The 18,364-nt window shown below is 36.7% G+C and overlaps 1 protein-coding gene across 13 annotated transcripts in view; it reads right to left on the bottom strand.

The window, feature by feature from the left end:
• Positions 1–18,364, bottom strand: part of TMEM117 (transmembrane protein 117) — a 564,172-nt gene that overhangs the window by 267,325 nt on the left and 278,483 nt on the right. The gene's annotated exons all lie outside the window — the stretch shown is intronic.

Raw genomic sequence — 18,364 nt, 5'->3', positions numbered from 1 at the left:
TAACCATTCAATAAGGAAGATTTCACAGAATGCTTAAATATCAGTGAACATAACAGTCTGACTAGAGGGCTAATAAATATAATCTTTTAACTACAAGGCTTGTAGCAGCATGACCACTTAAGTAGTAAAACATGTTTATTTTAGAACATTTGATTTGTCCATTTAGAAACAGACCAGTCTTGTGTAATTCACCCCATAAAGACACCTCCCCTAAATGCAAGCGTTTTCAATGCTTAGGCTGGCTCTCCCTGGAAGACTCTTCTTAGTAAGAAGATTCAAGTTGACTCTGGTCCAAACACAACGTGAAACTTCATTTCTTCCACAAAATTACTGGTAATACCTCCCCCAAATGTTCATTTTTATAGATTCACTTGAAAAGAAAGTCCAACTGAAGGACTTAGTGCTACTAACCATGAATGTGGTTAAAATGTACCATCCAGACCTTAGTTTAAGCAATTCTCAGAATATTGACAGGGTCACTGTATTCATATCTGCTGCTCCAACTGCCCACCCGACCACAGCTAAGATCGCTAGGCCCTTAATTCAGAAATCCCCTTACTAGGTTCTAGAGCTTAAGGAATCTTCCTAGGTTATTCTCTCCATTTCAAAACTCTTGTTCTATATTCCCATCCTGTTGTCTTTGACCAGGGTTTTTGTCCAGCCCCTCAGAGTGGTATGGTGCTGTGTCTCTGGTCTCCCTCATTCCACTGTGTATTCCATGGGCGATGGAGAAGACATTATGCCCAAAACCACCCTAGCTCCTGCCCATGCCCCCAGGAGTCTTGGGAGCCAGTTCAATTAACTTGGGATCCCTCATGTTTGGGAAGAAAGAAAACAACAGGTTGCTGCAATCTAGGGCTTCAATGCTAAATGAAAACAAGAAAATACTTCAGAAAAAATCCAGTTGACCTGGTATATTATGATGAGTGGCTTTAATAATCCTAAATGCCATTAAAAGATTAGATATGCTTGTCTTAAAGCATAAAAAGTAATCAGGATGCTACCTAGAATGTTACCTTTTAGAGCTCCCATTTCTGAATACTAGCAAATCAATGGCAATCCAACAATGCTTGAAATTAGTAGGGTTTGGTGACGCTCACCATTTCCTTCTCAGAGGAGTCAGTGAAATAGTTTTTCCAATCATCACTCTAGCTTAAGTAAAATAAATCCAGTTTTTCTCTTTTCATGTTCAATGCTATAAATTCTCACAAATAAAACTGATGACTATCAAAAGTCTTTATCACCGTGCTTTCAAAAGTGTCACACATTTACCTATTGCTTCTAACGCAAAGCATGCAAAGGTAAGAATTTATCTACTGACTGATTCTCTTATCTTCTTGTAACTTCAGTGAAAGATCATTTCAGAAATGCAGACTTAGCTAAAGATAGAAAATTGTATACTATTGCTAGATAAATATAGAGCTCGTCCTGAAAAAAAATTGGTTTTAGAGCATTTTTAAGCTCTCCATATCCCTAGATGTTACATTATGGAATCATCTTGTGGACAGAAGTTATTAAGAATGTTTGAAAAGCTTTGGTGAGCAATTTAAAAATGATGCACATACTGCTGAAGAATTTTAATCTTATTTCTTAAGTGTGCTGGTATCTAGACTTCTGTTTAAATGTAGACGTTATGGATTTACTAAATTGTTCTCTTTCTTCCCAAGAAGAAAATGTAAACTTTGCAGGAAGCCATTTCTAAAGTATTTTAGCTGACTTCTTCAAATGGCAATGTCTTCTGTAAGACATGTAAGTGAGCCAGAAAAGAGGGCTGAGGCTGGCCGGGAGGTGTCTTTGATCCACAAGCTGGCATAGCAGAAATTAGCCGCATGTATTTACCCAATGCTGCTGACCAGTCAAAATACACAGATAGCATCACTGAAGATTTTTCTAGGGTACAAAAATAACTTGGAAAAGGCTGTTTGTTTGTATTTTAAAATCTATGATTCAATAATTAATTTTGAGAAAGGCAAGTGTATAATACCCATGGAGATGACCACACAACTAAATGCACATTAGTCTTCTTTTATGAAACAGAGGCAAGATGACAGCAGAGATGTTTTCAATGGAACGAGTACACGGGCCTCTGTGTGATCAGTATTCATTCGATCTGACAACTACCATAACCTCATCCATGCATTCAACCATTCCATCTTAATGCTACAGTAAACAGATAGAAGTGGAAGAAAGGAAGAAAAAAAAGAAGAGATAATAGCGATTTGTGAAAGCAGTAATGTTTTGGCAACAAAAGCTTCTGGACCAGGGCAGCTCAAGCAGCCAGTTAATGGCTATGCATTAGGTCAGATCCTGAGGACCTAAGAGATACAGAGAGCGACAGATGATGGAGTAGTTCTAACAGGAAAGATCAGGCTCAAATTCTTTCGTCCAACACCATTCAGCTCTGGGGAGGGAGAAAAAAATGCACTGTGAGGGCAGAGCGTCAACTGCCGTTCCTGGAGAGATATCAGATGGCTTCATGCAGGGACACTTAGGAAGTGGGGAGAGTGGGATCAGGCAGTAGCAGCCACCCCAAAGTTTGTATGAAGGCCTAAACAAGGGGCACTGTGTCAACTGTCATAGAAGAACTGGATAGGCATTTGAAGGTCAGGGTGGACTGCGAACGCTCTGCTCACACACAGTGCCCAAAGTTGCTATGGTTCTCTTCTTATGTCTCTGACTATTCACTCTGTTTTATTTTTACTTATTTTTATATGTATCAATTGTTGTCTAGAATGTCTATGTTCTCTGGAGCTCCAATACAGCATAACTCCTTTTCTTATTCTTTAAATTCTCTTTCATGGTTTCAAATAATAGAAAAATTTTGATGATTGCCAAATGACAGTCTAGAGCCCAATTTAATTTCTATATCCAGTTGCTGACTCTGCTTCTGTACCCAGATGTCCCATAGATGCCTCAAACCAACACATATAGCTGATCTCACCACCTTCCTCACTACATAATTCTCTCCTTCCTGAATTATGGACCTTGGTGATGAGGACCTAACAAATCACCTGGCACAACGAAGCATTCAATAAAAATTAATGAATTAATTAACCTACCATAACCATAAATCAACAAGAATAGGGAATAAATATAAAAGGACAACAAACTGAAGGATGGAAACTAAATGATACCATAGTAATAACAATAACTAACATGCAATCAGTCTTCCTATGTGCCAGGCATTTTTCTAAGTGCTTCATCTGCATTAACCCATTTAATCTAGATGCTTATTGAATTTTAACTACTAAGCATTGTGCTAGGGTATATCACACACACATACACATTTAGAAATGACAGCATATACAATTCTACTGATTTACTTCACAAAACCCCTGTAAAGTGAACATTATATATACTTTCCTTTTAAGGAAATGGAAGTAATAAAAATAATAACAGCTAGCATTTATGACAGCCTACTGAGACCCAAGTTCCACACTAAGTGATTTACAAGGATGTAGGTATCAGTACATTTCACTAATACTGAAACTAAGGCCCCAGTCATGTAACACCTAAGAAATAGGATTGAAATCTGAACCCAGACCTAGGCAAATTCAACATTCTTTCCACTATAAATAAAAAGGGTTAACTTATCTTTATCATTTTTTGTTTATTAAGATAGGGACACATACAACAAACTTCAGCAACATTTTCATCAAAACACAATTACAATCACAAACCTCCAGGGATTAAGTTGCATTTAGATTAAATATTAAGTGGAAAAAAAAAACATTTTTGGTGTCACATAAATGAGCTGTTACTCAGTATCCGTTAATAAACCCATTGCCCGAGGCTCACTAAACCTCTTGGTTATAATCACTTAATAATTGTGTAATCTTTGGCGTACAACGCCTCTATTTCTTCAACTGTAAAATGGGAGTAATAATAAATATATCTAATAGGACTGGGTCTAAATAATTCAAATGATTTAAAACATTTAGAATGGTTCCTGGCACATGGGCTCAATGAATTTTATATGTGATTGTTGTTACTATGGCAACTACAATAATTCCATTAGAATCACCAATCTGAAACCGGGCACGGACAGAATAGCTTTTTAAACAGTAACATGAAATCCAATACTATTCAATAGTAGTATTCCTGAAAAATTATGTACAATTCATTTTTTAAAAAATAAATAGCTTTTTTTTCTTAAAATAAGCTTCATTGATGGATTATTTTGCACTGTAACCAATCATTCCTTTCATCATTTATTTTCTAAAATAAAAATTTTAAAAGGTAAGGAAAAATGGAGAAACTTAGATTTTTTAATATATTGACTTTCCACCAGATGAATCATATATATATATATATGTATATATGTACCTGTATATGGATATATATATATATAAATATACACGTATATATGAGGAAAAAGTACATGACTAAAGTAATTTAGATGCTCACTAAAATGACAACCGATTTGGTGATTTAAGAGTTACCGCTGATTACAAATTCATGAGCCTTATTCCAGGGAGTAGCTTGGGTATTTACACATTCTCAGTCTTTATTTTGATCCTCAGAACAGCTCGGGAAATGTCATGTTGTTTTCCAGGTTAGTGACGGGGTCCTGCTAATTTACAATCTGCTGCTTCTCTCTCAGCCTTCGTTTGGCCAGGGTTTTTGTGCTTCCTTCCACTCTCTGACTTGAAACTCGGAGCCTGAGTGGAGAGGCACAGTACTGTAAACTGCCTACATTTGTTTCTTTGCCTTCTCTGTCATTTCCACATCAGCACTTTGTTTCTCACCAGGTAATCTGGTAGCTTGGATTCTTTTTCTGAGTCCCTTTTAGTACCTCAAGAACCATCCCACTTAGGTTTATTCTGTTTATGATTTCAACAGAGTCACAAAGTAATTAATAATGACTTTGTCAGCGTTTTTACTTTTAGTGGTATGTTTAGGGAGAACAGGAAATGTATTTGAGGGTATCAAGTGCTAACTCATAGGCGTGCAGAAATTATATGCCTCACAGTTTGACACCAAGTCTTGTGATTATCTGGCTGCACATAATACTCATGAATTTCAAGGATGAATGGGCAAAGCCCATTAAAAATTATGGGCCCACTGTTTAGGAAAAAAAAAAATGCTAACCTGAAAAGTGGGGCTGGCATTCGGCAAGCTTGCAAAAGCACAGCTCTGCAATTGTTTCAGCTTCATTAAGCATTCACACCTTTGCATTCGTTTCAGAAAACTAAACCATCTGACTTTAGTTTTGTTTCTTTAAAAAAAAAAAAGAAAGGTTTTTAAAGAGTAAGTAATGTGGTTGGACGCTGCAGTCTGCTGTTCCTGCAGGAAAAGAGAATAAGAGCTCAAGTCCAACAGGCTGGCAAATGTTTCTCAAAGGGAAGGAAAAGCGAAGAAGGCAGAGCTTTTAAGGTGGTAACAGACATTATATCTAAGAGGAGCACTTAGCATTTTGAGGCACGACATGTACCAGCCTTCCACTTCCCATAGCTGTAGTATTTGATGATTAGCAATCATTGCCGCTCACTGCCCCCACTGCTGAAAGGTTATTCCAAGACCTACACAATTCCCTCCACTTCTCTCTCCACTAAATATTTTTCGTTGAACGCCCCCGACTCCCAATCATCCCAATCACCACAGAATTTTCCTGCAGATCCCTGCCCCTCACCAGCGCCGGCCATCACACATGCATCAGCCCAGTCTCTCAGGCCGCTGGCATCTTTTATCCTGCAACCCTCACCACCTTTCTTCTCCGCTTGCCCATTAGCCACAATCTGTCAGCCAGCTGTACCACTGCAAGGAAGCCAGAGAGCAGGGCAGTCACGGACAGCTATTGACAACACAGTCAATAATCACTTTTCCTATTGTGTAGAATCTCTGTAATTGTTTTCAGGCTTTGCTCATTTTTTGTGTGTGTTGAAATGCAATTTAATTTTTACAATAACATTTTTTTTTTTTTTTTTGTGGTACGTGGGCCTCTCACTGCTGTGGCCTCTCCCGTTGTGGAGCACAGGCTCCGGACGCGCAGGCTCAGCGGCCATGGCTCATGGGCCCAGCCGCTCTGCGGCATGTGGGATCCTCCCGGACCGGGGCACGAACCCGTGTCCCCTGCATCGGCAGGCAGACTCTCAACCACTGCGCCACCAGGGAAGCCCTACAATAACATTTTTAAAGTTTGTTATTTTCCATCTATACTCAAACACCCTATACCTAACATTTAAAACTCAACAATATAAAATTAAATTTTTTAAGACGCCATGGCAACCAAAGATGAAATCTGAATTTGAATAAAAGAACTCAGCCTCCCTTAAAATTCTTCTCTTAGCTGGAAAGAATGCTCATATAATTTTATGTGGAGTCTTGTCAAGTGCATTCAAGAAATGTCAAACTATATTTTTAGACGTGGAGTTTGCTTAATCCCATAAGACTCTATCTCGCCTTTATGTTGACAAATGAACAGGACTGAAATATCAGGGATCTGAGCTTCTGTCAAGATCCACTGTGCATCAAAAATTGTTGTTCTTGTGCAGCTGTTTTCTCAAAACTTCCGAATTAAAATCTACACTTATCTTACAATCCCCTGGGTTTTCTATTGAATTCCTTTGTTGTCACACCTTAATTGACTCCAAGCTTTACTTTTATAGACAAGTCAATGAACTGTCGTGGAAACATAACGTGGCAGGAAATCAGATGAGAGCCTCCTGATAATTGTCATTGACTGGGAAAATGTCATCTTTACGCATCTGCTTCTCAAGTTTGCTTCTTGAATGGCATATTTGGCCCAAACCCCCTCCCTTCATATTTTTCTGCATGTAATCCATTTTAGAGACTATAAAATTAGTATTTTAATAAAACCTGTACTTGGACCCTACTAAAATAAACAGGACTAAAAATAAATGGCAAGAAACCTTCTTAAATGAGTGTATTTTTTTGCCTCTAATCTTAGTAGAGGAATTCCAATACTATTTGGAACTCAGAGCCCATCAGGAGAGAAAATTATGAGATAAAGTTTCATGGCAGCTAAAAGTTTAAATATCTACTTTGTGTCAAGATTATATTTTAAAATTCAGCATTTTTCAATACTACTTTTTAATCTCTTATTTTAGTAAATGGGAACTATGATTTATTTACTCAAGATTGTCTTGTCAACCTTTGGAAAGCATGGCTGAGATATAAGCATTTGTTGAAGAATATAAACTTTTCATTGGGAGTTTTCGTCACTAAATATAAACCATATAATTCATGTCTTAATTCCTATAAACAGAGGAGATTCTGGCAAATGACATAACATTAACATCATGTATATTTATAATTCAGAGGGATCTACTTAAAGCTGACTTCATTTTAAAAAAGCATGTCAAATGGTGACTATACAATCTTGATGTTAGTTCAGTTTGGCTGAGCTGTGGGAAGGACAGTATAGTAAAAATTAAAAGATGTTAAAATGAGTAAAAAGTCTTCATTCAGAAAAAGCATATTGCAGACTGTATTTTAAGATGTTCTCATTTATGAAACACTACAATTTTTTAAATTAAGTAACACTAACAATAGTAACAATCATAATTCCACATGCTTTATCTTTATCTCACAGCAGTTCAGAGCCATATTCTCTAAGTAATAATTATTAAAAGTAACCCACCCTCTGAGTGAATGGCACCAATACTTAGTAACATTCAGTGAGAAGTAAAGAATCAAATTAAAGCACACGGAGAATTGGGGGAGTGGGTCATTTGCTGGTAGGGGTGGATTGAAAGGAAGTTTACGTAGATGATACTCTATTAGAATAGGCAAAATGATGGCATGACTATTCTTCTCCATTTTATGAGCTGGAAGGAGGTGGGGGGGGTGCCTGTCCTGCTATCTGGAGAGGCAGTCTTCTTGAATAATTTGAGCCAAAGCCAAGGCAGATGGTATTGGTCAGCTTTTCAGCAAGGCTGGTATATATTCAGAGGAGTCTGCTGTGAGTATCAGAAGGAAGCCAAGGCCAAAGTTGCTCTGTAAGAAGCCCAAATCAAGTTCTAGACATACCACTGGAGGCCGGGGAAAACTTACAGAGCACTTACATCACCCTGTGGCAAGGTGTGTGAGACCAGCCCTCTTCTCACCCATTTTGCCTTCATGCCTGCTTCTCTGTTGTATAGTCTCCCAGCAACACAAGATTCCTTCCTTTGATTTCCCAGCAGCCTTAATATCAGATGGTTATGACCCCATAGCATATGTCAAAATACTCTCACACCAAACTTCCTGGAATCACCTAAGAGAAATGGCCCCAAACTTGTCTGCATATTAAAACTCTGGAAACCTTTTAAAAATTCCAACACCCAGGTTACAGTCCAGATAATTTAAGTCCCTATCCCTGGGAGTGGGACATAGGCATCAGTGGTCTTTGAAGCTCCCCAGGAGATTCCAATGTAAAGACAAATTTGCAAACCACTGCCTTATGGAATGCAGATAAAAAAATTGATTGGGGCTACCAACTAAACAATAAGCTTGGTTCATTGTACCTATTTAGAAACTGCCTCAGAACTTTATAAATGTTGAAACCTTAATGATAGTTGCATTCACTTTAAGAACTGCACAATGCATAGTCATTAGGTACCCACCTGCACACCGTTTCCCTATGATGAACCAAAACTAGTCAGTCAACAAATTCGGCATGAGCTCTAGGTCTCTCTGCACCCATGCTGGTAATGGCTAGCTTGACCTCAGTAACAAGCATTTCATTAACACTTCAGAAAGTGTTACTGTGAAAATGTTCTTTGCCCACTTGAGCCTTCACTGTTTGGGTGAGATGAGCACTAAGTGGTACAGGGACTCCGGTGTTCTCATCAGCTGTGATTAGAGCACAGGGAGTTCTTGTTCCCCTGCATGTCAGTGGCCGTAACCAAGAGGTGTGATTGAGATGTTCCGAAATGGCACCTGCCCAAAGTTCACTCATCACGCCCATCTCTCCACATTCACGTCCTGTCTCAGTCTGCAGCTTAATGAAAGCATGAAGCAGGTGGACAGGGGTCAGAATCTGTACTGAAATTATAGCCTACGTCTCATTCCTGGTATTTTTGCACAAAACTGAATTTTTGTTGCCTCTTTGTGGGAATATGCTCTCTGGTCCAACACAGCTACTCCCGACTGCACATCGTTTTATCTCATACCAATGTCTCACAATGTACTAGAGTGGGCTGGCCCTCAGAGCATCGGAATTTGCAACTCCAGTATTTATTATTTATGCAAGTTTAACACAGAAAGCCACCGTCACTCATTAAAACCTCACCACAAATTGACGACTGAGGATACTCAAAGAAGGTGGGGAAGATCTAACTAGACCAAAAGATGTTGTAGGACAACAATTCCCACACAGCCTGAACACTCGCCAACCCAGCAAGTCTTGTGAAGGGCTGGCTAGGGCAAGGCACTTAGGGGACTCCTTTAAAAAGAGGAAATTAACGTTAAACGCAATGATATTAGAACTCCATTTTTACCATATTTAATATATGCTAATGTTTACTCCATCACTCATTTGTTATTTTCCTGTAGGTGTTTAGTGTGTATTTATTAAGTGAATAGATTAATGAATAAGGGAAGGAGACCCTCAGAATTGTCTTGGGCTGCTAAAGGTCTGTAACTTCGCAGCATCAAAATTTGGTAAAACATTTTAAAATGACACAGAGAAAACTTATTTGATGAGTTGTATCATGTAAAAATATTTGTGAAAACAAGGTAGTTTGAATGGAAGCAAAAATATGATATCCGCAGAAATATTGGGGCTAAAATACTACTAAAAATAAATTTGCACAATCATCCATTTAGTAGAATACACTGTTTCACAGGGCTTTTGACACTAGACAACATATTTTCTCAAAAATATTATGGTCTATATCATCATTTGGAGGTGTCAACAACTTCAGAAAGATACCAATGACACTACCATAGAGACTTTTAGGACTAGGAAAGTAAAGTACATGAACTGGTACCAAGAATAATTATTCTGCTTCTTTATTTGTGTTCACATAATCAAAATAAAGGATTTGTAAAATATATATTTGCTTTACTACACATGGGTATATGTTATTTTTGTACTTTAGAAAAAAAAGTGAATTTTTAAATGGTCTTTGAAAAGACATTTTATATCTCTACCAATATAGTAAATCCAATTTGTTGGGCAATAAATATTTCAACAATTTTATAATTTTAATTATACTTAGTCCCCTTTAATACTGAAAAGCATTGTATAATAAGGTTGTAGAGTAAAGTATAAGGTTACTATATAAATAAATACTCATTTAATGAATAAATGAGTTGAGATATCTAGCATATGGTTACACAGAAAGTTGATTCATTTTGCTAATTTTTTTATTGAAGTGAAATAAGATGCATTGCTTTTTTTTTTTTAATCTGCACTTGGATTTGTCAAAAATCTTTCATTGATTCTGTCACCTCTAGTTGAAATTGAAAATGTCAAATAGAAATTAGGATAATTATAAGATAAGTCAAGGGAAAAAGTACTCAGATCTTGAAAATTATTAGCTTTCATTTTTCTTCCAAAGCTACAGGTTCACAGTATCTTTCATGATATACTTTAAAACCTTTATGAGAGGTGCTATTCTTTTCAGTGAAAACAGATGGCATCTCTCCAGGTTTCCTGTTTCATCTCAAGCACTTGACTCATTTAGGCAATACTTCTCAAATATATTCTCTGCTTAGCAGTCAAGAACAATCTGGAATTTTTAAGTTGGCACGTGTGGTGTCCTAACTTTCTTTCTGTGAGCCCTGGTCTGTTGCATTAAAGAAACTACTGATGTGAACTTAATCATCTGTTCTATTTGATATCTTCAGAAATGTCAAAGGTCATTTATTTGATATTATACTTAATTAATAAGTTCCATTAGTATTGTATGCACAATTTACTCCTTTCCTAGTGCAATAGTATGTTCACAAAGCTACATAAGATGTTTCACTGAGCAACTTGGTAGACTAGTAAAAGATACTGGAGTCAAGCTCAGGTCTGGGATAAACCTTAGCATATTTTGTCAGTCAAGGCAAACGGAAGTTCTTTATTTCCAAATTAGCCTTCAGATATATAAGAAGAGAGAAGAATATATGCCAAACATAGTTTTACTTAATCATTCATTATCAAAATATTCCTTCTGTTCACTCAAATATTTCAGTCTCTTGACTGAATGTAATCATTTTTATAAAGCAACAAAAATAAAACATAAGTACTAGCACTCATGTTATAAATTTCATTTTGATGTTTATAGAACATTTAACTACAAATGCAATGTACACTGTGAATATAAAAATCTTTCTTGGGCCAAACAACTGCTAAAGGATAGCAATTTTATATAAACAAAAAAATTAACACTTAAAAAATCAGGAATTGAAGTATCTATCTTAAAAAGATTATATATTTAAAAAAAAGATTATATAAAGCTAGTTTTTACATTCTTCCAGTCCCAGAAATAAGAGGCTTTCAACCACTTATATTTGTCAAAAGGGAACAGGAAAAAATATCTGAGTTTTCTAAACTTTAAAAGTAATAGTTTGGCAAAGATGTGATGTACTATCATTTAGTACCTAAAAAGATATGCAACTCCCCTCTTCCAACTAATGACAAAATTCGACAAATTTTATTGACACACTGGCAGAAAAAATGTATCAAACCAACTTCTACAGCTATATTCCATGTCTTGTTGATATCTATGATTAAATATTTCCAAGAAAATTATTTAGCTTGGCAAAATAGCATAGTAGTTGAAAGCACTGAAAATTCTGAAAACTAATTAAAATTTTACACACACACACAACACACACAACACACACCACACACACATGCCACACACACACACACAACACACACCACACACACACACCACACACAACACACACACACAACACACACAAAAACATAAAATAGGGCTTGGCCCACAGGAATAGGCACTAAATAAAACATTTAAAAAAATGTATAAGGGGAATAATCCAACTACTTCTAAAATGACTACAAAAAGAAGCACATAGCTTCTTTTTTGAGGTTCTGAGCTAATATTAACAACTGGTACTCATTTCATTATATTATTGACTTTCAGAGGAAAGAAATATCAATGTCCCCCCACTTTTATTTAAACTTCAGGCAAATGACTGATAAATGGTGCTTTAAAAGGTGTGGAACATCATGTTAGAAAAATCATAACAAATGTGTGGACCAAAAGGAAACCTGCCTTGAGGAAGTATAAACCAGGTAACAGAATAAAGTGTAATGGAATTGAAAAATGCTAAAACTAAGCTGGGGATGGAAAAGACGAAAAGTGAGCATCTCCTGCCTCTAGTAGGGCTGTCTTTCTATAAGAGATGTGCTTAGTGTCTTTCACATCTTAATGTAGTTCAATCCAATACATAGTTCAATCCAATACACTTCCCTGGTACCTTTCATACACTTAGAATAATATATTGCATAAATTTTTAATAAATGAATATAAATTATATACAATATACCTATAACATACTATGGAATTTCTGATAGAGATTGAGTTTAAGAGAGTTATAGCAGAGACAGAATTTGTGCTTCTATTCCTAAATATCTATATTCTATACTATAATCTATTTTACTCAGAAATCCTTTTTTTCATATCATCTTCTGTTAGGACTTTAAAACTCCAAGATTCCTAAAAATTAAAAGACTCCTGATCACCATTTGTTATGCTATCAGAAAACAGGAGGTTAGACTCTCCTGTCTTATTAATTTTTTAGTAAGAACTTATTATTTTGAAGGAACATGAAACACAATGCTAAAATATTTATAGATACATTAAAATATTTACAGACACAGAAGCAAAATGACCACATTTGGTTCCCTCAAATTTTCTAATGCATAAAAAAGAAATGTAAAAAAATTTCCTCTTTTATGTTCTCTGTTTCAATCAAATAATCAAACGAACTGACAATGTTTTCTGGCAATTATGAATGCCACTCAATCTAATGTCCTTGGGTTTTCTCAGTGTGGTAATCAATGTTGGTGATGTTGGTGTCCCACCCAGATCCCCTTCACTTACTGGTACACTCCACTCCCCAAGAACATAACACCTGCCCAGTGGGTCAAGCCAAGGGTAGACTACCTGAGACCATATGACTACATCTTTGCTCTCTTCCTTCCCCATCTCTCTCTTGTTTCTCTCCTCTCCTTACAGATTTCCCTGAAGAGCATTTCCTCAATAAACCATGTGCCCCCAAATCTCTGAGACATTCTCTTTTTTCTATGGTATCTCACTTAAGAGAGAATCTTTATAGAAAGATAGTTTATTACTTATTAAAATGCTTGATCCAGTTTCCAACTTCACTGTATAAAATAGGAAAATGCAACATAAATTTACCAAACATGGGGTTAACTAATCAGAAAGCAGACTGCAACCACGAAATAGCTTCAATGAACAGGCAGAGAAAGAGAGCAAAAGAGAACATCTCAAATTAATGCTGGGCTCTTGGGTCCAGCTCGCATGGTTTAGTATCTGATTTGCCCCTTCCACTTGTCATATATACTTGTTCGATGTGTTTGCTAACTATGATCCTTCTATTCAACATTTCACAGTTTAAATGCTCTTTTATTATGAACTTCAGTAAAGCTATTATTGCTACTTTATTTCAGATATTAAATCAACTCAATTATGCTCTTTATTCTGTCATTTTGAAATATCAGTGGAAAAGAAATAATTAGAAAACTGGCATTGATCATAATATGAATTGAAAAACTCAATTCCAGACAGAATAACAAACTAGATATGATGTCAGTTATATCCCAGGTTATTGTTCACTGACAAACTTAGCATGTGCAGAACAGTCCACAAAATGGTGACATGCATAACAGAAAACTTTAAACTAAATAAACTATTACTAATTTGGTGAAATGAAAATAGCACAGATAATCACACTCCTTCCTTAGTAAGTGTGAAATAAACATGGGACAATAGAAAAACTCACCAAATTTTAGGTATGTATTTATAATTACAAAATGTATTTCATATTTTCTATATTTAAGCTAGAAGGAACACTTTACTCTTGAATGCTGCAGAAATAGTTCCTCTCTCTATTCTGTTCTAGATTTGTAAATAAATACTAACCCAGAGTATAAATTATTCTCAAGTATACACCATTCTTTAATCCTCTCTGCCTCTGTCCACTGAAGTTTAACCAATTTTCTGTCTTACATAGTACAGTAAAAGCTCTCTGCTTAAGTGGCTAAAGGGATATATCTCAAACTAGTTTCCTTCTGTTGCCCCCAGGAGCAGAACTATGCTCCTGAAAGCAACAATGACCACTCAAGGAATCATCTGCGGGGATCTGAGAGTCTCAATCTTTATTTTGCCAAAGAATGCAAAATTGTACAAAAGGTTACATCACCATTTAGGAGAATTACATCAACAAAAATGATACAAATGAATGTATTTACAAGATAGAAACAGACTCACAGACATAAAAAACAAACTTTTACAGTTACCAAAGGGGAAAGGACGGGGAGGGATAAATTAGGAGTTTTGGATTAACATACACACACTCCTATACATAAAAAAGATAACCAACAAGGCCCTACTGTATAGCACAGGGAATTATATTCAATATCTTATAATAACTTATAATGGAAAAGAATCTAAAAAAGAATATATATGTCATACTAAGTCAGTCAGAGAAAGACAAATATCATGATATCACTTATATGTGGAATCTAAAAAAAGGGTACCAATGAACTTATCTACAAAACAGAAATAGAGTTACAGATTTAGAAAACAAACTTGTGATTACCAAGGGCATAAGGGGCAGGGGGAGGAATAAATTGGGCGATTGGGTTTGATATATGCACACTACTGTATATAAAATAGATAATTAATAAGGACCTTCTGTATAGCACAGGGAACTCTACTGAATACTCTGTAATGGCCTATATGGGAAAGAATCTAAAAAAGAGTGGATATATGTATATATAACAGAATCACTTTGCTGTAAGAGAAAGCCACCAGAGCAGGAGGAATCAGGAGATGGAGAAAGGGGACGATGATTAGGTATACATATACAGGAAGTGATTTTTCCCTCTGGTATTAAGTGAGGGGCAGAAGCAAGGGCCATCATGATGTCCTCAGGATCCCCTGTCACCTTAGACCTCAGCAGAGACTGTGACCTCTGTCTTCCACATGGGGGAGGTGGTCAAGCTGGAGCCATGTGCTGTGGAACAGCTGACCCTCCTTGGCTCTTTGCTTAATGGCGCAGAGCATGGGCAAACATGGGGCTACATGGCAATGGTGTCGCATGAGACACCCAGCGTTTTTGCTTTCTGCGTGTGCTCGTGATAGAGCTCGTCTCTGCAACTCTTAACATAAAGGGGCAGCTCAATGATGAATTACCTCACTGGTCATTTTATGTATTTCTTTTATACTAATTTTTAAAAAGTCTATTTGACAAAAAAATTAGTAACTTGAACCCTGACATATATTTATATCCTTCCATACAAGGCATACCACAGAGCCCGAAAAAGTCAGGACTGCCAGGGAACTGAACCTAGCAGAGCTCGACACTCGGTAGTGTGAGGGTCAAAGATTTTTGTCAGATTGGTTGATATCAGCCTTGCCTGTGGATCACATCAGTCCTGATGTGCCTTTTAAAACCAAGGAAAAGTTCTGAATTATTTCCACCAAAGAAAAAGCCTCTATTTCTGAACTGCATTGAAAGTCACGCTTTTATTGGAAATGTAAATAGTCCGTTGGTTTTCCACAACGGTCACCTTCATGATGAGAATTCTATGGAGAAATGAAGGTCAAAGCTTCCTTAGACTCCTCTCATGAGGAAAACTATTATTTTTTTAAAATGTTATCAATGACACATATGTAGACATATAAATATTTATATGGAAACGTACCGCCTAGTCAGTGAATAGAAATGGGAATAGAAATGATGTGCTCTGGGAATCCTCCCTGGGTGACTGTACTTTCAAATCAGGAGAGAACTGTTTCTTTTGCCATTTCTATCCCTGTGGCTAATGGGGAAAGGTCAGTTTTTCAGATTACATAAGCAGAAAGGGATTTTGATTCTTCTTCAGTTTGCGGAAAGGAACAGATGAGAGGCCCCAAAAGGTTTGCTGGGTTAAACCTATAACATAGTTTTCTTGACCCTCAATCTAGTCCTACTTCTGTGGTATTGGAAGTATTGATTGGAGCAGTAATCTATGGTATAGGAAAAGGTAAAAAGTTATCAGGTTGGTTAGTAGAAAGAGAAGGCATTAAAGTAGTAAATTTAGGAGAAACTCTGAAGGTAAGAGAGATGATGGAGAGAGAGAAAGACTACATATTGAACTGTGGAATTATTGGTACTCCCCTAAACCATAAGAGTAGGGCAGAAGAGTGCATGGTAAAAATCCAACCAGGAAGGGTTAAAGGTCTTTGGTCAAAGCTGTACTATGCATTTGCCTCTCAATGCTGCCTAGGCATTGGACCCCACCATATGGTTCAAAAGAAAAATAGCCTAATTAAAAATAATAATAATATAACCAATAAATAGGGGCAGAGCTATATATGGCCTAGGAAACACTGTTTTGTGGGAAAGTCTGGGGAGAAGTTGGGTGGAATTGGGTTACAAATAAATAATGATGTCATCATGGGAAATAAAGTGATTTATGCATCAAATGGCTAACTTGAGCCTGAAAACTCCAGAGCAGCTCTTAGGTTTTGTTGGTCTGTTGCTTCTCCCCTGACTTTGGTCAGGATCAGTATCAGGCAGAAGTAAGGAAGCAAAGTACTATACTGGTTTAGTCTGCTCTAGCATGGGCAATAGGAAGGAAACTCCAGATGCTCTGAACCCCATGCCTGGGATAAGGTGGGATTCTCATGCTCCTGGAGCTTCACAGAAGAGACAGGAAGTCTGGGAAGCCTAAGGTTTGGATCAATGACCTGCCTTTGCCATTACTTCAAGGAACTGGGCCCAGTCAAGAGGATGGGGGTCCAAAATCATGAACAATAACAATAAAGCACTTATACCTTCCTTACATGTCAGCATTTTAAGTCCTGCTCTAGGACCACACGTTTAATCGTCACAAAAAACCTGTAGCACCAGTAGGAACTATTAATCCCTTTTAAGAAATGTAAAGACTGAGGCTCAAAGGATTGTACATTATTTGTGGAAGGTCAAACCATAGGTGGCAACAGAGAATCCAAATTTCTGAACTCTCGTTCCAGTTCTCTTTTCCATTTTAGTAAGTAGAGTCATCATAAAGTGGAGTCAAAAATCATAATCCACAATTAATGCAGAAATTTCCAAAAGGCATTACCTTAAATTTTAAGGAAATTACAAGCTTAAAGTTCATATATTTCCTTTTAAATAGTTTTTTCCAATGGAAATAGATGAGGCAGCCTGGTCTTAATGTCTGGCTTATTCTCATTGCTATTTCTAATGATTACAAATAAATAACATCTTCAAGTTTCGATTTTAAAGTTAACAAAATGGAATGCATCTGGTAATTTGTTCTGGTAACATTCTAAAATTGAACAGAAGTGGGAGGGAGCTCAAAAACAGGCTAGACAAACTCTTTTATGGTTACTTGATACTCTTGCAGGATGATGACAGTAGTAGCAGTTAAGATATAACTGCTTCCTGTGCCCTGAAAACACCTGTTCTGGGTAAGAAGCAAAACTATCAATAGAAGTGGCAGTAACTGTTGTGAGAATCTCCCTGCAGTATCAGGAACACATCTGTAGTTGCACGTCCCTGCCAAATCGTGTTTAGTTTGGGCATCATCTTCCTTTTGATAAGTCCTCTCATTTTCAAGTGAATGAATTTGAGTAAAGCTAATTAGGATTAACTACACTTATGAAAGGTGTCAGGATTGGCTACACTTATGAAAGGTGTCAATGAAGGTTAAAGTGTTCCTTTTTTATGAGAGTCACGCTCTTTGCACTCTGAGACTCTCCTGTAAACTTACAGGACCTAGGGCCTTTAAGCTACATACTGTCTTTAATTAACTCAATGGTTAGAAACAGAAGTTACTCTCCTGGCAGATGAACTCAGCATGAAACATGGTTTGTCTAATTGTTGCAGACGTATAGTAACAAAGACTGATAAGGCACAAAACAGATTAAAACAGACAACTCTCAGAACTCCTTAGTTACCATTAAGTTAGTAGGTTCATTGAGGAAAACAAATGTAGAAAACTATTTTTAAAGTCCTTAAAGAATGTTTCATATGGTCTTTTGAGACAGGCCATACAGTATTTCTTACCTGAAAAGTGTACATGTCAGAAAACAACAAACAATCTTCACAAAATTATTTAGAATTTCACAGGAAAGAATTTTCCACTAATTTTATGAATGTGTATATGTTTGTATGCCACACATATGTGCATATGTATATGTTTTTGTACATACACATATAT

The sequence above is a fragment of the Orcinus orca genome, chromosome 11 (genome assembly GCF_937001465.1).
Source record: "Orcinus orca chromosome 11, mOrcOrc1.1, whole genome shotgun sequence".
Taxonomy (NCBI): Eukaryota; Metazoa; Chordata; class Mammalia; order Artiodactyla; family Delphinidae; genus Orcinus; species Orcinus orca.
The sequence above is the reverse complement of the archived record's forward strand: the minus strand, read 5'-3'. Positions and strand labels throughout refer to the sequence as shown.